The sequence below is a fragment of the Lycorma delicatula genome, chromosome 13, assembly GCF_047948215.1.
Source record: "Lycorma delicatula isolate Av1 chromosome 13, ASM4794821v1, whole genome shotgun sequence".
Taxonomy (NCBI): Eukaryota; Metazoa; Arthropoda; class Insecta; order Hemiptera; family Fulgoridae; genus Lycorma; species Lycorma delicatula.
Genome location: NC_134467.1, coordinates 5,081,287 through 5,107,993, shown reverse-complemented (window position 1 = coordinate 5,107,993; position 26,707 = coordinate 5,081,287). Strand labels below are relative to the sequence as shown.

The 26,707-nt window shown below is 29.4% G+C and overlaps 1 protein-coding gene and 1 pseudogene across 5 annotated transcripts in view; one reads left to right on the top strand and one right to left on the bottom strand.

The window, feature by feature from the left end:
• The window catches only part of LOC142333556 (uncharacterized), an 83,997-nt gene that overhangs the window by 21,535 nt on the left and 35,755 nt on the right, over nt 1–26,707 (bottom strand). The window lies entirely within an intron of this gene.
• Nucleotides 2,198–5,387, top strand: LOC142333728 (protein toll-like; annotated as a pseudogene).

Below are 26,707 nucleotides of genomic sequence, written 5' to 3'. Positions count from 1 at the left end.
TGATAGATTATACAAGCTGGTGTGTAATATTTATGAAAAAGTTCCGTCAGACCTCAAAAAAAGCGTTATAGTCATGATACCAAAGAAAGCAAGGGCAGATAAATGTGAAGAATACAGAATACAGTTTAACTAATTAGTTTAACTAGTCATGCATCAAAAATCTTAACTAGAATTCTATACAGAAGAATTGAGAGGAGAGTGGAAGAAGGGTTAGGAGAAGACCAATTTGGTTTAAGGAAAAGTATAGGGACAAGAGAAGCAATTTTAGGCCTCAGATTAATAGTAGAAGAAAGATTAAAGAAAAACAAACCAACATACTTGGCGTTTATAGACCTAGAAAAAGCATGCGATAACGTAGACTGGAATAAAATGTTCAGCATTTTAAAAAAATTATGGTTCAAATACAGGGATAGAAGAACAATTGCTAGCATGTACAGGAACCAAACAGCAACAGTAACAATTGAAGAACATAAGAAAGAAGCCGTAATAAGAAAGGGAGTCCGACAAGGATGTTCCCTGTCCCCGTTACTTTTTAATCTTTACATGGAACTAGCAGAACTTCAGAGTAACAGTACAAGGTGAAAAGATAAAGATGCTGCGATTTGCTGATGATATAGTAATTCTAGCCGAGAGTAAAAAGGATCTAGAAGAAACAATGTACGGCATAGATGAAGTCCTACGCAACAACTATTGCGTGAAAATAAATACAAAACAAACGTAATGAAATGTATTAGAAATAACAAAGATGTACCAATGAATGTGAAAATAGGAGGAGAAAAGATTATGGAGGTAGAAGAATTTTGTTATTTGGGAAGGAGAATTACTAAAGATGGACGAAGCAGGAGCGATATAAAAGGCGAAATAGCACAAGCGAAACGAGCCTTCAGTCAGAAATATAATTTGTTAACATCAAAAATTAATTTAAATGTCAGGAAAAAATTTTTGAAAGTGTATGTTTGGAGTGTCGCTTTATATGGAAGTGAAGCTTGGACAATCGGAATATCTGAGAAGAAAAGATTAGAAGCTTTTGAAATGCGGTGCTATAGGAGAATGTTAAAAATGAGATGGGTGGATAAAGTGACAAATGAAGAGGTATTGCGGCAAATAGATGAAGAAAGAAGCATTTGGAAAAATATAGTTAAAAGAAGAGACAGACTTATAGGCCACATACTAACGCATCCGGGAATAGTCGCTTTAATATTGGAAGGACAGGTAGAAGGAAAAAATTGTGTAGGCAGGCCACGTTTGGAATATGTAAAACAAATTGTTAGGGATGTAGGATGTAGGGGGTATACTGAAATGAAACGACTAGCACTAGATGGGGAATCTTGGAGAGCCGCATAAAACCAGTCAAATGACTGAAGACAAAAAAAAAATGGTATAAAACTACGTTTCTAAAAAAGTTAAGAAAAAAACTTGTCTAAGAAAAACGAATTACTTGTCTTCACTCCAAATAAAAGGCAATGTGAGAATCATAAAATTAAATTTTGAATAATTAAAAGCAATTAAGTTGAGAGAAATTAAAAATTTTGTATAAAATGAAAGCTGTTTAGAAAGAAAATAACATTTACACTTGTTGGTTATGCTTCCACCAATGAGATAATTCAATTACTTCCCGTTTAGCTCAACAATATAATATTTTAATACAATACAATATAATTTTAATATTTATTGAAAATATAAAAAAATTTGGCCAAACATGAATTGTAATTAAATTTTAACGCAAGAAAAATTCACACTATAAAAATTTATATAGGTAAAGTATATGGTGATAAGAATATTTATAAATAAAATGTGAGAATTAATAAAACATATTCAATAAAGCTACACTGAAATTTATCAGACTGAAAAGAGATTGTTTTGAATGATCTTTTCTTGTATTAAAGAACTGAAGCAAGAAATCAACACTGAAATTTTGTAAGGTTAGACAAATCATTACTGATGAAATATGAAGGTCATCTCATTCATTAGATTTCAAAATTTCACATATACATAATTTTTATTGAACATTATCGGTACAATAAGTTTTGTATGATGACTTTCCCTGATCAATGAATGAGGAAAACAAAGGGTGGATTAGCCTTGACATTTCTTGACTGATATAACCAAGAGGGAATAAATTTCTTAATCGTACTGTCGGTGGTAATCGACACAGATTTGTCATAAAACTTCTGAAAATAAACACTGGATATTGAATATGTATCATTCAGCTACTTCAAAACCAAACATTAAGGTAAATTTACACAAAAAAAAAATTATAATGGATATTTTCTGAGGCCAGAAATGTAAGAAGTCTTTCCTGAAACTATCACAATAATTACAGTTACTAAAAATACTTAATAAAAACAAAACTTTATTTGAAAACAGAATGTGATGAAATAGAGAAAGATGGTAACAGGGGATGTTTTTTCATAGTTTGATCTGATTTACATAAAACTTGATCAAAATATTGCATATGAGAACAGAATCGACTCATCAGTATAAAATTCAGGTGACGATAATGCCGAAGCATTTTTCACCCAGAAAAAAGTCAAATAAAAAAATAACCATTATAAAATGAAGTAGAGTCAGTTATAGTCTCTAAACATTAAGAAGCAATAGATTTGGGATCGTATCACCGTATCAGTAATTAAAAATTACACAAATTCATAATGAACCCTTATATTTAATAAATATTTCCTTTAGTCTGGAGAAATATTTTATAACAGTATATTGAAATTTACTGAATTTCATGAAAATGTACTTAAAATAAAAATTGAATTCTTACATTAGTTAATGTAGGAAATCAAAGGTACTGGACTAAAACTTCAAATTAAGAAAAGACACCATCATTTTTACTGGACTGAATAAATTAACTGCAATTATTTACTCGGGTATAAGTTGGAATAAGATTATGTAAAAAAAAAAAAACTAGCTGGTCAGGGCTCACTTTTCTTACCCAATCGTCTAGCCAGGACCCCCAATGTGCTTCGATATCCTCATGCTTGCGAGAATAATACTGATAAATAAAACTTAAACCTCGTTCAGTTTACAAAAAAATATCATTATATGGTAGGTAAATTTCTTCAAAGCACAGTTTAGTCAGTACAGGACCCAAAACTCTGAGCGATTTGAAGAGTGTGGGTTTCAAAATAGTCAGCCTTCATCTTAAAAATAGTAGTTATATCCATCCATATTTAGTCTGGTTCTTAGTATTACCCTACAAACACCACTAGGAGGTTATCATATTTTGTTTCTTATTTTTCTTAAGTGTTTTTTGGCCAAGTAACTGGAGGCAGGTGCAGCCAGCTGGGTCGCACTACAGTAACCGTGGCTATTGGTTGAGCTACCAATAGTACACGAACAAATCCCTTAAAAAATCGAAAATAAAAAAAACACCAAAAATGATCTTTAGAAATTATCTGAAGAATAATTGCAGCCCAAATCTACTATTGTAATATATTGTCTAATCAGAAATGGGAAAAATTTGGAATCATTTTTCAAAATTTTTTAACTTTCTTCATCCCTTTGCAAAAAATCTAAAAATTGGTTTTTAGATATTCACATGAAGATTATTACACACACACATAAGTTCACGTGCCAAAACTCAAGTTGATATCTTCATTTGTTACTGAGAAATTAAAAAAATAGTAAAAATTTCATTGTACTCCATTTTAACCCTTTAAACCCAGAATTTAAAAAAATCCTTTCTTAATGTGCACTTACACAGTATAAAAAAAACTTGAATACAATTTTTCATTAATTTATCTTCACTAGTTTTCGTTGGGCATTGATAAATCAGTTATCAGTCAAGTCAGTCAATCACGACAAGCTGCTTTATAGGTACAGTTTTTCAAAATTTATAGCTGGCTTAGACATGAACCCCAAGCCTATGGCACATATGGAGAGTTCAAATAGAAACATACACTGCCTAGAAATATCTCTTTTCCAAAGAAATTTAACAAGGCAGCAAGATAGACCGGTTTAAAGTATAAAGATGATTTCATAAAAGGTTGAGATCCTAATTTATCCCCACCGGTAAACATTTTTATCGAGTACACAATCAATTATACAAAATGGTTAGCCAAAATCAGCAGAAATCATAAGTCAGTGCACGCATAGGAAGTTTTATAAATGTAAAATGATTTTACATTCGTAAAACGTAGAATCTCCTAAAATGGTCACAAACTGACCACTAAAAACCGAACTTTAATGTCCTTTGTGGATGACTTCTAGTAAGTATATGTTTTTTTTTTATAAAGAATAATTTTAAAAATTATTTAAAAATCACAAAATATATCTTTTGAAAATAACTAAGATTTATAGCGATATATAATTCATTTGATTAACTTAATTTTTATTAAATGACTTCTTAATTTACAAGATTTTTTCTGTCTTAATATCTTTTAAATATGATTATTAATCTGTCTATTGTTTTTATATTTCAGATCGACAATCTGAATAATGTAACTTGCTTGGGAGGAAAATCTATATCAGAATTAACAGTAAATGAAATTTGTCCCACGTCTACAGCAGGCGTAATAATTATTATTAGCATTCTTGGGCTCATAGTAGGTCTTCTTATAGCTCTCTACTATCGATATAATCAAGAAATAAAAGTTTGGCTTTATGCACATCAGATGTTTCTTTGGCTTGTTACTGAAGATGAACTAGATCGTGATAAGCTGTATGATGGTTTCATAAGTTATTCTCACCGAGATGAAGATTTTGCGATAAAACATTTGGTTCCAGGGCTGGAGAATGGCACCCCTAAATTTAAGTTACATTTACATTATAGAGATTGGATTATAGGTGATTATATACCAAGTCAAATAGCACGGTCAGTTGAATATTCACGTAGAACTATTGTTGTGTTGTCACCTAACTTTCTAGAAAGTGTTTGGGGGAAAATGGAATTCAAAACAGCACATTCCCAAGCGTTGAGTATGGGAAGAGCAAGAGTAATTGTCATACTTTACGGTGATGTTGGCCCGGCTGATAATTTAGATCCTGAACTTAAAGCATATGTATCAATGAGCACATACCTAAAATGGGGTGACCTTGGTGTTGGGATAAGCTTCGATTTACTTTACCTCATCCTACCGACTTATCAAAAGGAATATACCACCTCTTTTCCAAAGAAATTTAACAAGGCAGCAAAATATACCGGTACTAAGTATCGATAAAGATGATCTCATAAAAGATTCAGTTCCTAATTCATCCCCACCAGCAAACAGTTTCATTGACCAAACACCATCGTTTAAACAAAATGGTCAGAAATCATAAGTCAGTGCGCATAGTATTTAGTGTTTAGGTACCATAATTCTCAAATAAATTAAAAATAAGTAACGTACATCATTTAGAGAATGTTGCTCATATAGAGTTTAAAATCTAAGATAGGAATTAGATTAAACAACTTTTTAAGTTTTATTTAAGTATATTTATAGATGAACCTTAGGAATTTTAGATTTAATCATTTGTACAAATATAAACAAAAATAAAAGAAAGAAAAATTTTACTTAATGTTAGTTAGATCTAATTTATTACATATGTATAGTAATTTATTATTTAGTTCTGCAAGTCATAATTTTCAATATGATATATTTATGATAAGCCACGTTTTTAGTATAGGCATAAAGTATACTTTTTTAAATTTTATATTGTCAATCTGCTAATGGATAAATTAAACCTGACTGTAAGTTAAAAATATGAGATATATTCTTGTAATTTACAACTAAAATTTATTTTAAGACTGATTTTAAAATAATAATTGTCTATGTAAGTAATAAAATACGATAAGCTCATTTTAGAACTTAAATGATACATAATTGTAAAATCTAATAAAATTGCTATCAATATTTCATTTTTTATTCTTTAATCAATTATTACAAGCCATAGAGAAAGGGTGACATAAAGCAGAAAAATTAACCTTGTGAAACTAATGCTGACTCCAAATATCTGGGATCATTTGCTTAGCAGAAATAAAATATTACAACCTTTATGTATCTGATTTATCAAACTATGAGTCCTGGGGCAGCACCCAGAAAAAATATTATTTTATCCCAGAAATCTCATTTCTTAATACTTAGATATTTCTTCTATTTAGGTAAAGAAAACAACACATCTTTGGCAAAAAATTAATTACAATACTTTAGTAGTTGAAAAACTAAGCTTTTTTTTTCAAGTTTAATCCTGTCACAATTAACTAATTTCCATTGAACTGAATTCAAACATGTAATGTTTGAATATGTTTGTATAACAGGAAATTTAATTAAACATAATAATTAAATACTTTACTTACCAATCAAGTTAAACATTTGTATGTTTATATGTGAAATGTTTAAATACTTAATTAACACTGATACTATTATTATTATTATTAGTAATAGTATTTTAATTAGTTGATTGATATTAATTATCAGTAATAACTGTTACTTCTAGAAACAAATATGTGGCGGCCATTTAAAACTATCATTATTTTATATCTAAGAGCCCCTATTAATTAAATAATGCAATTATTCCTCACCATCATGTCTAAAAATCACACATCATTGTACTTTAAAGTACTCTTGCTTTATTAATACATAAGGAAATATGAATCTTTCAGTATCCACAGTGTATTCAGTTGAGGATAATGTAGCGGTTTGTTACATGAAGGTCACTAAGTGTAAAATAACTCATATTCTCTGACATCTTACTTGGGAGTATTGTACTGCAAATACTGCAGAATTACATACATTAAATCATTTATTTTCTGGAGAGCAGGAAATTCCTAATTTGTTTCTAGGAAACATCCTGAGGTCAATACTGCCTCTATTCAAATGCAGGCATGGAGGTTTCTGAAACCTGTGAAGATCTTAAAAAGCTTTTTCTCAATTTGAAGCCGGATAGGATAGGAATGGTTGATATGAATGAGAATATGAGAATGCTCGGTATCTTCACATTACTTACTACTATATGATAAATGTAATTCTAGAATATTACAATAATAAACATTTAACCCTTTTTTTAACATTGCTTTACAAATAAAACAATTTCCAGCCTGCAAATCTTTAATTTATTACTAATTTACATTAAGATTGAAAGCAATATATTATTTCCATCACCAAAAGCGATGGTGTGAATCATTTCCAGTATCTGTGCAATAGATAGATCTACTCTAACTATATGCCATATGACTATAATCAATAGTAATTATTTCACATAATATGAGCTAAATAAATGAATCCTTATACTATATTAATATTAAAGAAATATAAATTACTTAGCTCATGTAACTACAATTATATTTTTTTAAATTTAAGATTATTCAGCAACGTATTTTTTAGTTACAATAAAACAGTGATCACCTTGGTAGCCACCAATTTTCAGGTTGACATTTGTTATGTAAATCAATTAATTAAATCGTGACCAGTTCAAGAACACTGGTAACATGAATATAGAAAAGTAATGATACATTAAACTGGATACAAACTGAATTTGGATGTGTCCTGCTACATCACTAATTAGTTATAACTTAATCCATGAAATAGACAAGTTGTTAGAATCGCTGCTAATTAATCATTATAAACATTTCATGTCGGAAGTCATTCAGAACCTTAACTACATAAGTAAATAAAGAATTTAATTATTAAGTTTACTTAGCAATTAGTTAAACTTCTTATCGTTCAAACATATGTGAACATACATACTTTTTCGATATTTAATTGTAATAGTAATATTATTATAATATACATCTGCTACACAAAATGGCAGTCCACTTCAACATTCCTTTAAAATAACACTTTCTATGTACGATCATGCAATCTTTTGTCTCAACTTTTCTATTTTTAAAAATTACAAATCACTTTTAGTAATACTACAATACATATTATTAGAATAAAAGAACTTAAGAAGCAGGCACGTGTAAACGTTATACTCTCAAAACCTTTTACTAGTCTTCAAATAAAAAATATATTTTCACTGTTTAATGTTACCAGAGATCTCAACTTAAATAATGAAGGAAATATTTTAACTTGGAACAAGTACTATTTATTGCAATTAAATCCCTGTCCGATGAAACTACGCTACAGTAGATGATTCTTTAAATGAAAATAACAAGGTATTACTACTACTAATTTATGTAAGGTAGTAGAACACTAATGATGAAAGGTAAAGAGGAAAATGTTCCATATTTTTATATGATCAGTTTATTGATGAAAATGTCATTTTATGGTTATAAATTACAAAACCAATATGTTGCAATTTAAAAACACTGATGGTAATACTCAAAACTGGTAAGGAATGTAGGAAAAGACAATTGAGAGGGCGTCTTTTGCAATCTTTTGTGTGTTTTACACACAGCTAAAATCAGTAACGTTAAAAAGTAGTAAAGAAGGATAACTTTTTTTTAGTTTTCCAGTTTTTGAAGACTAATCTCAGTAACACCTGTAGTTTTGTGAGTTTTAAAAAAAGAAAAAGCGATTAAGAAATAAAATATCTACAACTCTATTTTTTATTACTATATTGAACAAAGCTTGAACCATATTGCCAATTATATAACTAGTGCTATGTTTTACAAATTATTTCTTTTTTAGTTTCTACAAAAGAAGATCAAGGTGATTCTATATTGCCAAGCCTGATCGGGTACAAGAATTCTTTGCTCTTGCACAGATTGTTTTTAAAAAGAACAGGCTGTAAATGCACAAGAACATGCAACAACAATGTCAGCAACAACCTCAATAAATTTAAGGAAATAAAATAAAAAAAAGGTTTAGCAATATTAATGATTGTTTTTTTTTTTTTTTTTTTTTTTTTTTTTTTTAAAGAAAATAGCTCTCTAATCTGAGTTACTGTTAATGAAATATTGATACATCACATAGCATCATAAAGTGTTATATAATTCATATTAATTTATTTTGAGTTATATACACATTAAATATTTAACCCTTCGGGCTAGTCTAGCGGTTAGCTTGTCGCAAATCAGTTATTTAACAGCTGACTTTTTAAAGTTGATGGTTCTGAGGTTCAAATTCTGGTAAAAGATAGTTGATTTTATGTGAAGTTGAATATTAGACAGCAGATACTGGTGCACTTTAGTGGTTAGGGTTCAATTAACCACATGTCTCAGGAATTGTCAGCCTGAGTCTGTAACAAGACTGCACCTAATTTACATGTCATACATATCATCCTCATCTCATCTCATTGGGCCGTTAAGAGGGTTGCTTATTGATGTTCATCACCAGTTGAACAGATTGCAACATGCACATTAAGGGAAAAAATTAGATATTCAACAAAACAATTATTGATCTAGAAACTAAAGTAAAAAATGATAAATTTTATAATTTCTTTTGTATCATGATAAAAAAACAAATTAATTAATCAAAATATTGCACGATTTTATTACTAAATAGTAAATCAGAAAAATTATGTAATTTAATTTTACATTGAATAAAATTTCATAAATCCACTAAAACGGTTTTTTTTTTTTTTTATTATATAAAGATTTTCTTTACTCATAGAAAGAAAAAAAATTAAAGAATGCCAGTTATAACTAAAATTTCACTAATTAATTATATTAATGAAAAACTGAAACAACTTACTGTAGATAAAGGGCATAAATACTGTTATTAATTTAATTTGAATTATTATAATTTATTAAAACCGACTAAAAATTATTTATAAATAAGAAATAGAAATTACATGCTTCTTTCAGCAAAAACAAAACTTGCAGACAAGGAGGAAAGAAAACAAAGGTCAGTGGCTTAGCTAAGAATAAAATAACCTGTAAAAAGAAAATCTTTTAGTAATGGACGAAGTTAAAGTCTTTTAACAAGAAAATTTCAAAGTTTTGTTCATTTCAGATGAAAAGAACAAAATTGAGATTGTAGACAAGCAAGAAAAAGTCTTACCAAAAGCTCTCAGTAAATAATTAAAATTTTAATTACATTCTGTGTCCAACTCAACACAAAATGATGGAAGAGGGTGCAGGTGTTTCCACATTCATTCACAACACACAATTTAAATCTACTCAAATATAAAATACAACTTATAAGCTACTCATATGTCTTTTTCATTTGAAAAGATTTTAAATATTTCTGTCCAGTCCCAGGGCATTACAGGCTGAGAACTTGCCACAGTTGTTTCTGATTTCAGATATTCTATAACTGCTGGAGAAAACTTTAATACCAGACACTTTCAAAGAGCTTTTAGAAGGCATACTTAGTACACATAACAAGGATAAAACACCAACTTAATAAAGTACATCTTTTGGCTCCCTTAGTTCACTAAATTTAATCATTGTCTCACCTACCGCATATTGACTGTAGGTAAAGAGCTCTCAAGAAACCATTTTCTAGTACATTTAAGTTTCCTTCTACACATGAAACAAGGGAACACTTCTGTCATTTTAAAATGAAAGTAAACTTGGAAGTTTTTAAGAAAGAAATGAAAATTATATAAATTACAAATTGAAAAATGTAAACATTTGGAGAGCATTACAGACATATTATTGAAAAAGGGATTCCAACAATACCATGTGATAACTGAGTATGAACCAATCTATGTTAGAATCCTCACTTCAGCGTGTAGATAATTCCTGTTATCAGAACTATTTTTGAAGATGATTTTGAATGAATCCAAGCAATCGATTGGAAAAACAGTAAAATATTGCACCACTAAATGATGACAAAAGTGTCTTCATCAATGAAAGAACCATTGTCATAATTTTTTGCAAGTCCATAAAATAAAGGTAAAAATTAATATTACAATGCTCAACATTCAAGGAATGCTAAGTGGTATTTTAAATGATACTACTCTTTCACTCAAATCCTACTCTTTAATATCTTTGCACTTGAGTTAGCTTGTTTAACATTAGGAACATAAATTTCACTGATGATGTCAAATTTGGAAAAAGGCCCCACAAGTTATTTTAAAATTCACTTGGGCATTCCACAAAAAAAGTGAAATCAAATCTATCCCTTTAATTTCTCTAAAATTTCTTTTCAAGATAGACCGCTGAAGAATTCTTTTCCTAAATCAGGTAGGAGAGGAAGAAACCCCTGGAAGAATCTAAATCCCAAGCTCTTTGGTGTTATGTTTGACAAAAAACTTGTACAGAGTGGTCACACTCTGTATATATATATATATATATATATATATATATATATATATATATATATATATATATATATAAATATGTGTGTGTGGGTAAAACTAATAGATTTTTAGAACAGATTAGAAATTAAAAAATGGCAAATTGGTTTTATCTAATGTTACTTACTACCTTATTAATAACAAACATTCTGTATCTGATCTTCAGACAAATTTGGAAATAGGTGGAAATCAAAAAATTGAATTTAATAATAATAGCAAAAATTTGGACATTTTGGACTTGGCTTTTATAAATATATAAATACAAAAAAATTTCCAACTTGATGAACTTTCAGACAGAATTATGAAGATGACACTCTTATAAAAGTGGCAACAGATGGCAGCACGTTTTTAAATAAAAATAGATATGATCAGAATGTAGATAAATAATTTCAAATCAATATCATCAAATACAATGTATATATATATAAAATTTTAATCTTAAAAAGTTGGTCTGTACAAATACAATAATTAAACTACTGGTCCTAATTCTTTAAAGAATATACTTTTTAAAGCAGTTTATGTTTATATAAATACTATGTTTTATATATAAATAGTATGTTTTATGTTATTATGTGTAAATTCTATGTTTTCATAAACTACTATTTAAAACATTTTGATTCGAACTCACAGTAATTCATACTCAATACTCACACTCCATTAGTCCTGAATTAGTAAAGTTTCAGTGCACTGGCTGTTTTTGTTTTTGAACTATTCATAACTGTAACTATTTGTGGAGTCCAATTTTATAACAAGAATGTTATTTGTTTAGATAATATTTACATTCCCCTCTAATTCATGTAGATCCCACGGTGAGTGTAGAAAAAGTAATACAGCCGCATAAAAGGAAATTTATATTTTTACATTCATCTACTACTTGCATTATCTTTCTTTTTTTAACTTTTATAACCAGATTAACAGATGAAACCTCATAAGTTATACCAATGTACAACATAAATCAAAGTTACCTTTCTTTTTCTGAGATAGTGAAATGCATCACATTTACAAGATATCTATGACCATAATTGTTTGATTCCCCATAAAATCAGTAATGCCATCAATCAGCACTGTACAGTTTTCATTTCAGGTATCATTAATGAGCTTGTAATGTATTGCATTAAATGAAATGCAAGAACCTAGAGCTCTAGGATAGACAGCTGACAATTCAAATCCCAATAGGTTCAGATTTAAACCCAAATTCTCTCTTACTAGCACATGGAGATTACGATCCATGGCCAACTGAAAACATAATTAATTCCTCACTCTCACAAGACTACATATAGATTACTGAATACGTTACCTCTGGACAACCAATTTTTCTTATGTCATAGAACTTTTAATGTTTAATATAGAACTGCCGTTGAAACTAAATAAGTTTGTGGATTTTTTAAATCCATAACAAAAGTATAATTTCTAAGAACATGAGTAGTAGTATAACACAGGGCTTCTTAAACTTTTTTATATAGCGACCCCCTTCAAGCTTAGGAAATTTTAAACGACCCCCTCCTCCATATAATGAAATATATATTAACCGTAGATGTAGATGTAATATCGCACTATTTTACAATGTAAATAAAATAAGGATTAAAGAATACGTACCCATTCATTTCACATATATATAATTGGAAACGTTGACGGGATATCGGTCGTAATAAAACACAATAAATAGAATGACATAAAACTATATATATATTTATTCAATAGAAAAAATAAACTTTTGTAACAATTTTTTTAATAAAAACATATTATTAACATCAAACAATATTAATGTGACGGATGTGATTGTTTATTTTTACACAAATAATTAAATCTAGGCTCAATTTGAGTTAGTGCAGATCGTAATAAATTTTCAATGTTTATTAAAGTTGAACGGTATTTTGATTTTATGTAAGTTAATGTGGAAAAGGCTGATTCACATAAATATGTTGTACAAAATGGCAGTAATTTGTTCATTGCCATTTCCGATAGTAGGGGATATTCTGATTTGATTTCTATCCAAAATTCATGCACAGGCACTTGAGAAAATCTAAGTCGCAAGGTAGTATCACTTGTTAATTGGGCAAATTCTTCTTGTGCTTTTAAGTTTAAAAAATTAATTTCTTCCATTTCAATTGAAAATGGATTGCAAATCCATTGTTGTGTATCGATATCATTGGGAAAATACCTATGCATGTAAACTTCCATATCCTTCAAATGATTAACTATAATTTTTGTTATAGGAGTATCTTTTTTTGAAATATTGTTACTAATTATATACTCGTCAGTAAATGGAAACATTTCGAGCGATCCACTTTCCACTCTGTTCTTCCATATAAGAATTTTTTTAACAAAGGCCTCAAGTTTATTTTTTAACATAAACATATTAACGCAGACTCCCTGCATTGATAAATTCATATCATTGATTTTATCAAAAATATCTGCCAAATAGCATAGCTTGAGAAGCCATAAATTATCTTGAAAATAATCGGCCAAATTAGAATTTTGCTCTGTTAGAAATATAAGAACTTCATCTTTTAAAGTTAATAATCGTTTCAAACTTCGACCTTTTGATAGCCACCTAACTTCAGCATGTCACAATAAACTTGTATAATCCGAATCCATATCGATGCACAAATTTTTAAACAATCGACTATTAAGTGCTCGACTTTTAATAAAGTTAATGATTTTGACTGCATCAAAAAACACAGTGTTTAATTCTGGCGCAATTTTTTTAACAACAAGTGCCTCTCGGTGAATCATACAATGTGTAAATGTAATATGATCATTTCCAGCTTTAACAAATGCTGTAAAACCAAGATCTTGTCCGGTCATTGCTGCAGCACCGTCCGTGCACACACCAACACAATTTTTCCAATTTAATCCTTCTTTTTCAAAAAACTCATTTACTTTTTTATATATATCTTTTCCACGAGTATGACCTTCCAGAGGACGACAAAACAGTATATCTTCATGAATGCTTCCCTCATAAATATATCTTACAAAAAGTAACAACTGTGCCATTTTTGAAAAGTCTGTCGACTCGTCCAGTTGTATTGCAAACTTTGAGCTGTCTTTAAGCCTCATAAGAAGCTGTTGAAATTGATCATTGCTAATGTCTGAAATTCTTTTGGACACAGTGTCATTTGATAATGGAATTTTACTAATTTCAGCAGCATACTGTTTTCCATGAACAATTTCAGACATTCTTATAGCTGCAGGTAGTAAAAGTTGCTCTCCAATAGTAAAAGGCTTTTTCGTTTTTGCTTTCAAATACGAAACTTCATACGATGCCAATAGATATTTATCATTCAAAGTAACATACTTCTCCAAAGTGTTCTTTTCTTTATTTGATGTTTGCAAAAGACGCTCAAAATATTCTATTGGCTTTTTTGATAACGTTGCATGTTTAGTATTCAAATGTCGTTGCAGTTTTGACGGTTTCATGCTTTCTGCAGCCAAAACTTCTTTGCAAATTAAGCACACTGGTTGTTCTTCATTGTTGTGAGAAGAGCATGTGAAGCCATACTGCAAATATGATTCGTCATATTTTCTTTTTTTTGTTTTGCTAGAAGTCGGATTTGAAGCACTGCAACTTGGTTGTGACGGCGTGGCAGACTTATTAGTTGGAATTTTAATTAGCCATTTATCCATTATGGTTAAATAATAATAAATAATTAAACAAAATGTAGTTGAACATTAACGTAATAATTAAAAACACCAACTGAAAATTACACAGTAAATACACACATGTCACTACGAAGACAAAGCTGAGTCCAAACTGAAGTACAAACAGAAAAATAACTACACTCGAATCTTTACCAGTGCAATGACAACAAATTACGATCAGATCAACCCCGACGCATGGCGTGTTCAAAGTGTGCAGCGCACAAAGGCACCGTATCACAAAGACGCCGAAAAAGAAGCTTTCATTTAATTTTTTTTATTATTCTTTTATAAAAATAATATGCCGATTCGCCTAGCCTAGCTTGATTATGCTTCCGTATTGTATGTGTAAGCTGTAAGGCGACGCGGCGTCTGGGTACTTATAATCACTAAGTTATCTTGCAAACACTGACGCCGGCGGCCAGACATCAATGTCGAACGTTCAGTTGAAAATCGAGGAGCGCGTTGTATTTATTATTTTAAATGCTACTTCCATATTTTCATTTATAGGCCCTACATAACAGTTTTGCATTGCCACTTTTTTCAAAAAATAGTTATAATAAAACTACAATAGTATTTTGTATGATTTTTATTTGTATTTATATTTGTACGTAGTGTGTATACTAATTTTAAAATTTTATTTATAATGATTGAAAAGTATCAGATCTTTGCGACCCCCTTTCAGTAGTCTCGCGACCCCCCTGGGGGTCGCGACCCACAGTTTAAGAAGCCCTGGTATAACAGATAAACTAATATTACAATTAACAAGACAAATTAATCCTGTAGGTCATATTACATTTTTAAGTAATTGTATAATATTTCATTGTTTTCAAGTGTACTGCTTTCTTTGAAAAAATTAAAAACTATACCGCTCAGAAATGCAACATCTCTTCAACATCTTCTTCTGCAACATCTCAAAGTAACATTAACTAATTCAGTAACTACAGCTTTCATAGATAGACCAAAAATTATTGAAGAAGCTGAATTTTTCTTTTGTGATATATGTGTGTGCACTCTTTTTGTATAATATGTGTTAAAAATGCAATTTTATCATTATAGTAACATAGTTAAACAGTTTAAATACAATATAAAGGTGGTACATAAAGTATGACATTTGTGTACATAATGGCAGTTATCAAACCTCCAAATCAATTTAAGCATTAGATGATTATAATTTAACAACTAATTATTTTGGAAAATGATCAATCCATAAAATAAATTTAAGTTCATAAATAGATAACATGATTTATTTATGCTTTTAAAATTAATGTATACATTTTGAATATTCTTATCTTGAATATTATGTATTTTTTCTCTGTGAAAATTCAACTAAAAAATTAAATTATATATATATTTTATTTAAGCCAATGAAGTAAAATTAAAAATTTACAGTAGATGAAAACATTACCAGTTTGTTTTATATGTAACACTAATTCATTTTTATATTTATTATAAATTACAATTTTTTTTTTGTCTTCAGTCATTTGACTGGTTTGATGCAGTTCTCCAAGATTCCCTATCTAGTGCTAGTTGTTTCATTTCTGTATACCTCCTACATCCTATATCCCTAACAGTTTGTTTTACATATTCCAAACGTTGCCTGCCTGCACAATTTTTTCCTTCTATCTGACCCTCTAATATTAAAGCGACTATTCCAGTTTGACTTAATATGTGGCCTATAAGTCTGTTTCTTCTTTTAACTATATTTTTCCAAATGCTTCCTTCTTCATCGATAAAGTGTTTATTTCTAATTCTGATGTAAGAAAACATACTTACAGTATTTCAGAACTATTTAATGTTTTAATTCTAGTCAGCAAAAAGGTGATTAATGTATTATTTAATATTTACTGCTAACAAGCCCTGTTTTCTATATTTTAATTCCCATGATTTTTATCTCTAATCTTATACCACTGAAGTAAATGCAATCAGTATTTAGACGACCTAACATTAAATATCCAATTATAATAAAACACCCATTTATTGCACAATGAAAGACATAAATGTACTCGTCAAAATGTTTTGCGATAGTATTTCAGATAAATACTGATTGCAGTAATGGAATAAATTTTGCATTACTGCAATCAGTATTGTTGATTTCAGTACAGTAATCTTTACCTTACGTTGGTAAGGTATTTGACTATAATACCATATATTTTTTTATCCCCCCTACATAGTAATGTCAAATCACACAATGTAAGTACAGTCCTTACACACAGGGCTTTGCAGCAGGTGCATGGAGCAAGTGGAGCAACAAATCTTTACTCGGAGCAACATGGAAATTTGTAGTATTTTGCTGCTCCGATGTATATATTTTTGTAATATTTGAGCTGGTGAGAATAGAAGTGACATAAGTCATAAAATTTAAAAATTGAGTTAAGTTGATGTGTGAAATCCTCTGACATAGTTCTGTTTTATTTAGAATGAAAATGGCTTTAGTCATTAGTACAGAAATTCACCACTAGGAACAGCACTAATATTCATTTCTTACATTTGATTTTTCAATAAAAATTTTAACAAACCATTAAATGTTAAACTAAATTTCTTCAATTGGCCAAAAAGTGACTTACCGACTCATTCTCACCGACTCATTTTTCTTTGTTAAGTTTACAACACTGGTATTATTAAAAATGTGACAAAGTTGTCAAGCAATACATAACCTAACTATTTTTGCGCCTGGTCGTGAGTGTGAGAATCGTTCATTTCTGTTAGCAATCAGTTTGTTGTAATTGTAATTTTTAATTTGTTTGCCGAGGTAAGATTATTATTATTTGGTTATTTTGTATGCACAATTGTTTATATGCATTATTTCTAAAATAAAAACACTTAAATGTTTTGATTATTTAAGACATGGTGTCAAACCAAAATTTAAAACTATCATTGCTGATAGACAGTCGATTTACGAAAGAGCTTAAAGAGATTTTCGTATTTGAATATGATAACAGGAAGAAGACGTCAGTTATAAACAAGATGGAACGCATTATAAATGGCAAATCTATACAATGCAACTTCAAGGCAAGTGGAACTAGTGTGTTGAAAATGTTCAATCTTTGGCAGCATGTGAAGCGCAATCATCCTGAAATTTAGGAATGGTTACTTAAAAAGAAGGATCCACTGCAACAAAAAATGTAATCACAAAAATTTTACCATTGCATTTTCATGTCATAAGAAATGCAGAACTGATCGACCAAAAACTGATACGTATTTAGCATTGTTGAAGATTACAATCGCTATGGATAGTAATACTTTCCGCAAGGGACTTGTTGAGATGGTTTGTATGAGTATGACACCACTCACTACATTCACATTAAATAACAAAGGATTCCAAAAAATTACTGGTGAAATGGCTCAGAAGCTTAGTGTACCAACAGGACATGATGCTGTTCGTAACTTAGTAAAAAGCACAGCAGAGTCTACTCACATCAATTTAAGACAAACTTTAAAAGGACAATCACGCTGTTTAAAGCTAGATGCTTACAACCCATGGAAATAAAAATTTTCTTCCCATCAATGTAGAATTTTGGAATAAAAAAAGCAAGAAACTGAAATAAAAACAATGGATATTATTGATACTGAAGGAAGGCATAACTCATTATATGTGAAAAATCAGATTAAAGAAACTTTAAACAAATTTGAAATCAATGAACAGCAAGTACTAAGTATTTGAGTAAATAATGCAGAAAACATGACATGTGCTGTAAATAAACTTTGAGATCGTGGAAATATTTCCCAGGATAAAGAAGATGACAAAACTGAAAACATTGAAGAAATGAAGGTAGACATTTTGCAACAATGGGTTAAAGATACAGGCAACGTGCTCCTCAGATAAATCCTTAGCTAATTCTCAACCTCATGAAGTACAAAACACAGAGGATCCCCCCATGCGATAGTTCAAACCCAAACAATTCTGCATAAAGTTTATCAAGTCATGTATTAGCTTGTAATCCTTTGCTACCTTTCGTTTCCTTGACTTGATGACACTGAAGCCATCACACCAAGTGTTTCCTCTCCCATTTTTGAATGGAGAGATGTCACAGCCAACCCGCATCAATTTTACAATCAATGTAATTTCCCACAACGGGTACAATCCCATAAGTAGAAAATTCCCGCAGCTTGTAATAGTTAGACCAAAACCTCCTCTTTAATTGGAAGATTGAAATCAGAACATCCCCCTTCTGATCAAAAACCTTCAAAATTCTAGTAGTCAATTTTAAAATGCACTCAGAAATAACAAAACTTAAAGGTTAATTTATATGATTAGCTACAAAAATGAAAACTAGAAAAAAAAATTAAACCTTTATAAATGAAGAAGCTATAAAACATTAAAGCGCTTAAAACAAAACACACTAACTGAAAAACATTTATGTTTAAATAGAAATACTTAATAATAGAAAATAAAATAAATAAAATAAAACAAAGGACTTGAATTAATATTAAAATTAATCTTCAAGCTTTAAACTTCTAGATCCACTTAATCAAAGCGTTGTATAGAGTTCAAACACCAATTAAAATATTTATTCATTAAAAAAGCAATATTTTAAAATGTTTGTATAATATCAGTACTAACAGTTATTTATCAAGTTGTTATCTTTCACTTAAAATAATTTTACATCAGAAATGTTAATTTTACAGCAATGTATGGTAGCACCTATTTTGCTGTTAACTTAAACTTAACGACTGTAATTAAGCAAGTAATATCTTGATTCCATCCATATTTTGGTAGCAAGATAAATATAATATTGTTTTGTTAATGAATATTTACAAAGAGGCATTCAAGTTCTGCTTATTTTTACAGAACTTGAATGTTTCCTTCATTCTCTACTCTTTGAAGCTTTCCAATTTTGTCATCAAACTAAATGCGTCTCAACAAGAAACATACTTTTCTAAGTAGATGGTCAGTTATAAATATTAGAATGAAGAACAATTTATTTTACAGAGGATCTGATCAACTAAATAATTACTAAATTTTCATATGACAGAAAGAAAAACACTCCTCACAAATTTGTTAATATATTCAAATGTAATATCTCTTGTAAAATACGTTAAAAATTTGTTACTAATTTTCAAAATTAAAAGAAAATTGGCTTCCAGAACTAATTATGCAGCTGTTTCTTAATTTTTTACCAGTGCCACTATTGTTAATAACACTCACTTAAAAATGGTTTCATAATAGCTTTAAAGGGGCTTTTAACATATGTGCATTTGTATATGTGTGAAATAATATGAATGATCTCAGTCACGGCTGTTCTTTTTCTGTATATTTTTTCAACTTAAGGATTTATAAATTTCATTCTAGGCAGCTCTGCACTGATCATTAGATAAATAAATAAATATTCAAGTTTTAAAAAACTATAGCGAGTATGATTCTTTCAAAGAAAAATGTTCACACATTAATAAACATGGTTACGTTTTATGCATTATCATCACACTATACTAGCGAATGACTATTTTAAAGAAGAACAATATTTCATTTTCTTCCAGTGTTTCATCTAACTCTTGTTCTACCTGAATTTTTATCAAACTCCTAAAAAGTTCTATTGGAAATGGTTTTATTGGAAAGTGAAGGTCGACAGACCTTCCAATAAAACCTCAAAAATACTTTTGTTGATCCAGGTTACTGTACATATTTTTCTTTCGATATAAAAATTTTTTAAAATTCAGAATACTCTTACAATGAAAAAATTATAAAAAAATAATAAACCGGTAAATAAAAAAAATTCCTAGTGAATCATTTTTTAGAAAAATGGGCATTCATAATCATTAATTCAATTTGTACAGATTTCTGAAAGCCTCCATCCTACTACCCTGACTAAGTCCAAATTCTCAATTCCAACCTCCCAATATTATCACATTAATCATACTCCTAAATTCATAAAAGTCATCCAGTGATCGATTTATTTTTTGATCCCATGTTACTTTCTAATATTATTGCGATTTATATTTTTGTAAATAAAAATATATGAAATGCGTGTTAAAATATAATAACAGTCTAATGTCAAAAACATAACTGAGATGGATTGTTTGATAATCATTTTATTAAAATTGGGTAGCCATTCCTGAGTAAATTGTACAGTTGTAGGGAACCTAAGTGTGAAACTAAAATCAAACCTCAAAATAAGAATGGATGAAATAATTTAAATTATTAACCCTGTTAAAGTTTAACAGTAAACAAAAGAAAATTCATTTCAAACCAATGTTTTAAGTTCCCTCTCTTTTCTTGATCTTGTTTATTGATCCAATATGCATTCAATAAATAAATTCATAATATAACATATACTAGCTGTAATCAAAATAGAGAGAATTCAAATAATTTAAATAATAATAATAATAATAAGAGGAATGCTGGCTTCTGATGTGAAAACTAGCAACATTCATTATTATTATTATTAAAGTACTCATTTACTGAGTTTTACAATCAGGCACTGTTTAATATTATTATCCTGTAACAATAGTGGCATTCTGTTGTAATTAATGAGTAAAATATTAACTGATACACAGCGAGCTTGTTTGCATTGGTTTTTTATTTTTTACACATATACATGTAAAGATTGCAAATAATGAGAAAACTCACACAATTGGTAATTTAAAAGCAAAGAAACAATTTATTTAACTTTCAATTCATCAAAAGATAGTGACAGAAGCAATCCGTAGTTTCTTTGACATCATCATTTAGAATTATTCAAATTCTTGAAAAATAGTGTGATCTGAAAAATAAACTTTGAATATTACATAATTTAATTTACGAGTATATTTTGAAGAGGACTAAGCAATATAGAGAACATAAATGGGCAACAGGGTTCAACATACTTACAAATTTTACTGGCATAAAGAATTATGACTATTTCTAAAAGGCAAAATTAAACATCTCAATATTATAAATTTACTTTTAAACTTTAATTTACTTTTATTTAAAGGGGGCTAAAGGCTTTAGGAAGGAGGCATGCGCTTTCTGGATAACATTGTCTATTTCAATTTTTCCAGATGGTTAAACACACTTTGTCAAAAGCTCACTTATTCTATTATTCCTATCTTTGTGAATTATGAGGGGTTAAAGGGCTATGACCACTTGGAGGGGGGGGGGAAGACACTTTTGGTACATCTGTTTCTCAATTTAAATATTTAGAACGGTTTTGAAATAAAGGGGTTCAGATCTAGCAATATTTCAACTTTGTTTTTTAATTTAGTGCGATAGGAATATTGAATTTCTTGAAAGCAAGGGGTCTGAACCTTTTGAACAATACTATATTATTTTACTTTTTCTGAAGACAGAACACATATTGAAAAAGAGCTCGAGCACTATAATAATTTAATCTTTGTAAATTAGAAGGGAAGGGTTCTTTTGGAATTAAGGGAAGCCTCATGAATATCATTATGAATGTTAATTTTTTCATATGGTTAAACATATTTTGACAAAAAAACTATACAAAATAATTTTAATTTTTTTGAAAGGAGATAAGGGACTAGAACTCTTTATGAGCAAAGGGATATTTCCATCTTGGATGTAATTATTTTAATTTTTTCTTTAGTAGAAACACCGGAAAAGAATGCTTAAAAAATTGTAATATTTTAATTTTTATTATTTTAGGGGAATCAGGGGCTAGAGACCCTTGAGAGCTGAGGTAATCTAATCTTCCCAGCCATAATTATTCTTTTAATCTTTTCTTCAAATAAAATGAATTTGAAGAATACTCTCAATACCAGTATTTCCTAAGCGGCTAGGGTATGTAGCTTCAGGGAACAAGATTGACTGAACATGGGGTATTGTGGATTTGAAATTTTTTTGATTGGCAATACTTTTTAACAAAATCCATTTAAATAAACTGCATTATTTGAACTTTTGTGAGTTGAATGTGGCAAAGAGCTAGAGCTCCTAGAGTAATAATATGACCTAATGTATTTAACATCTTAATGTTTTTACTTTTTCAGCTAGAGCACTATTTATTGCAGTTTTAAAAACATAACGAAGGGAAAGTTGGTCTGTATTTTGATATCTCCAATCTGGGTTAATATACATTGTGAAAATGTTCAAACAATTTCTATACATGGAACATTAATGGAATTAAATTTTGAACAAAATTAAAAACGGACAGGGATAGCTTTCACATTTTTAATTCTTGACTTCTTGTATGGTGGTCATGGAAAGTTGATCTTTAGTACATTGAAGGTTCCTTCAAAAATACTAGAATTATTTAAAATTCCAAAGTTTCAAGTTAATCGAATTTAGTGGTGTGAGTTACTCAATATTATTTCTAAACAGCTTTTGGCTCCTACCTTCAAAACCTATTGCCCAAAAAGTTGAAATTTGGCACAAATATTTTGCTGTTAATAAACCTATTTCTAGCTTGATCTACAACCCCGTTAGACAAGAGGGCATTATGTACCTATAATTTCTTTTAGTTAACTGTAATTTTTTTTTACCTTTATTAAGTAACAATGCACTGAACTGGGCCAACTTATTAAGTGAATATTACTCCAGAAAATAAACTTTTAAGCACCCCTCCCAAAAAAGTATAATTCCATTCAGGGACCCATAAATAAAATATAACTTTTTTTAATTGTAATTTTCATGACTGAAAATCAAACTATATTTGTATTAAATGTAGACGATATGCAAATTTAAAAGAAAACTCAAGTTGGATCCCCAACTTAACAATTTAAAAATTTCTTTAATTTTTTTTATAATTTTTGATACTACATCTGTTTTTCAAATTGTAGGCTATTATTCAAAATATTTTATGAAGTAGATGTTGACTGATGGGGCTCAAATGGACCCAAATGTCCATTTGGGTCCTGACCCAACCCAGGACATAAATAAAAATTAAGTTAGATATTTTTAAATAACTAAAAATAAAAAATAGTAAGATAATGCTTTTGAGGGTATGTACCCTCAAGTATCTACTACACAAGTGAATAAAAGCGAAGCAAATTTCTTGTCATCTTCAATAAATTTGCATATTTTTACACCACCACCAGTAATATATAACAAAGAAATAATCTCAAGAAAAGCTTTTTCTTATCCTTTTTACATTTTTCAGCCCATTCAATAGGCGTCAATAGCATTTAGGCCCATTCAATAGCAATCGATACGTAGTATTCGATAGTAGTAATTATATTATGTTTATTAAAAAAAAATACATAAACTACTAAAATTATTATCTCTACCACAATAGCTAACATATAATATATAAAACTGATATGTAGCATACAAAATGCTTATCTATCCCCTCCTGTAAATATAAATAAGTTCAGAACGGTGAAGACTGCACCGTTCTGAAAGTAAAAATGGCAGAATCAAAAAGGGACTATCCATAATGGGGCTATACATTAAATCAATTACAGTTCATGAAAAGCAAAAAAACAATGATGTTTATGATGAGATCATTGAAGGAAAACCACAAAGATCTTATCGCTTCATCTGGCATAATTTTAGAGCTTGAAAAATACAGAGGATAAAATACAGACAAATTCTCTTCTTACACAATTAGAATGGTGTTCAAAACTAGGATTTTTACTTTCTGTTAACAACACCGCTTTCTTATTGGAGACAGCATGACAAGAAATTTGCAGAGAATATCAGATGTTGAATAAACACCAGATTACTAGGAAAGCATATCAGTTTCTTTACAGAACAAAAGTTGTTTTAAAGAATTCAAAAGCAGAATATAAACTGTGTACACCGGCGTGCAACTGTGAGGAAAGGATGGCATATGTAATGAAAATTTACATGTAATGTTAATGTGGTCTTTGGGGATATTAGTGTATATTTTGTTGAACAAGCTGAAATGAAAACTGTAAGTATTTTGGATAAGATGAGAGAGCAACAAATATTCAAGAGGTAAGAAGAGGAAAATATGTTGAAGAATGTGACACGTATTGAGGTCAATAACAAAAGGAGAAGGGACAAAACTGGCAAATAAAGGACTGTAAGGATATGGGCTCGACTGCAATTTACAAAAGCTGCCAGCTCTATGAGATTTATCCATTTAATTACATTATTATTAAGAATGTGTTCACTTATCAGAACTTCATCACAAACTATCAGAATCAATTCTCACTATCGGCATTGAAAGTTTTCATCACACCAAAATCATATAGCCAATGAATTATAAGTGTTAAAGACTTCAAAGAAAAAAAGAATTCTCAATCTGACGTGCTTATAATTTGTTCCTACAATTTAAAAATTCCTTAACTGTTATCAGACATCAAGCTAAAATTTCATGCAAGGCTCTCAAAATGATATAAAGAGATATGTAAAAAGTCATTTGACCTTTATTTTCTTTTCTTGCTTAGCCTCCGGTAACTACCATTTAGATAATACTTAAGAGGATGAATGAGAATGATATGAATGAGTGTAAATGAAGTGTAGTCTTGTACATTCTCAGTTCAACTATTCCTGAGATGTGTGGTTAATTGAAATTCAACCAACAAAAAACACCGGTATCCATGATATAGTATTCAAACCTGAGTAAAAATAACTGGCCTTACTAGGACTTGAACGCTGGAACTCTTGGCTTCCAAATCAGCTGATTTGGGAAGACGCGTTCACCACTAGACCAACCCGGTGGGTTAAGGTTAGGATGCACTAAATTTAGCTATCATTTTCATTGATTATTTACGAAAACCATTAATGATACCGTACGAAATATGTAATAATTAATTTTTTCCCTAATTATGTTATGTGCTTAAGGTATTGACCTATAAGCAAAATTTGTTTCAAGATTCTTTAGAAATAACTTTTAGTACTCTCATTAAAACTCTGTTATGGTTACATTTTTCCTTATAACTTAAAGTATCTTAAAATAGAAAGATGTAGGTGGCCAAGCGGTAACTGCTTGGCCATATCTCTCAGATATCACTTGTCTGAATGTTTTTGCTTGGGGTTTTATTATAAATTATACCAAAGAAAATATTGAGATTTTAATGATTTAACACAAAAAATTTAAAGGTGTTTGGTCTAATAATGCCGCAGATGCTCCAAACACCTAGCAGGAGTTAGATTATTGTCTAGGCATCTGACCAGCTAAAAAAAGTGCATACACTGAAGTTGACTAACCTACATTAGAACATGACGAGTTGCTAAGTTTAGTAAAAAAAAAAAAAGAAGAACGTTATTAACATGTACTTTTGGATACTTTTAGTCTGGACATCCTGTAGATTATGAAGTGTGTGTGTGTGTGTGTATATATATATATATATATATATATATATATATATATAAAACAAAACAAAGAAAATATTATTTATAATATATAATTAATATAATATCTTATAAGATATAAATAATACAATGATAATAGATTTATAATAATTAAAATAAAAACACCTAATACTGCATGATATTTTTTTAATTCTTACAAATTAGCACTTCTGTGGTACACACCTTTTCATCAATGTATTTAATGTGTTTTAATACGTCTGATGAAGTGCATACTGCAAAAGCGCTAATATGTATATTTACACATATAGGGTGAGAAACATAAAACTGAACTGAGAGAGCTTGGAATTGCAGTTATTTGAACGTTACCTTTAACACTTCTATTAACATCATTATTGGTTGTGAATGTTACTACTCTAATCTACTGCTGTCAGTTGTAAACTATTCATGGTTTACTGCAATAAGTTTTGTTCCTTAAGTTGTGCTTTTCTGATGCCTTAATAGCTCAAGGAATGGATTACTATTTTGGAAGCTAATCACTGCTCTTAAATCCTTTCCAGGAACACATTAAATATTCGCTAAAAAATTTCTGACTAATAGAATCCCAGCTAAGAGCAGCATACACAATTCAGTTAGAAAAAGGCATAACAAAAGGTTGAATGAATAATCCAAGAACAAAAAGAAAAAATAGGCCAAAAAAGAAGAAAATTGTTTTAAACAATTTTCAATTGTTAAACATTGATTTCCAACGACTTAACTATTAAATCAGCTTGGTGGGTGAAAAAAAATATATACACACACACA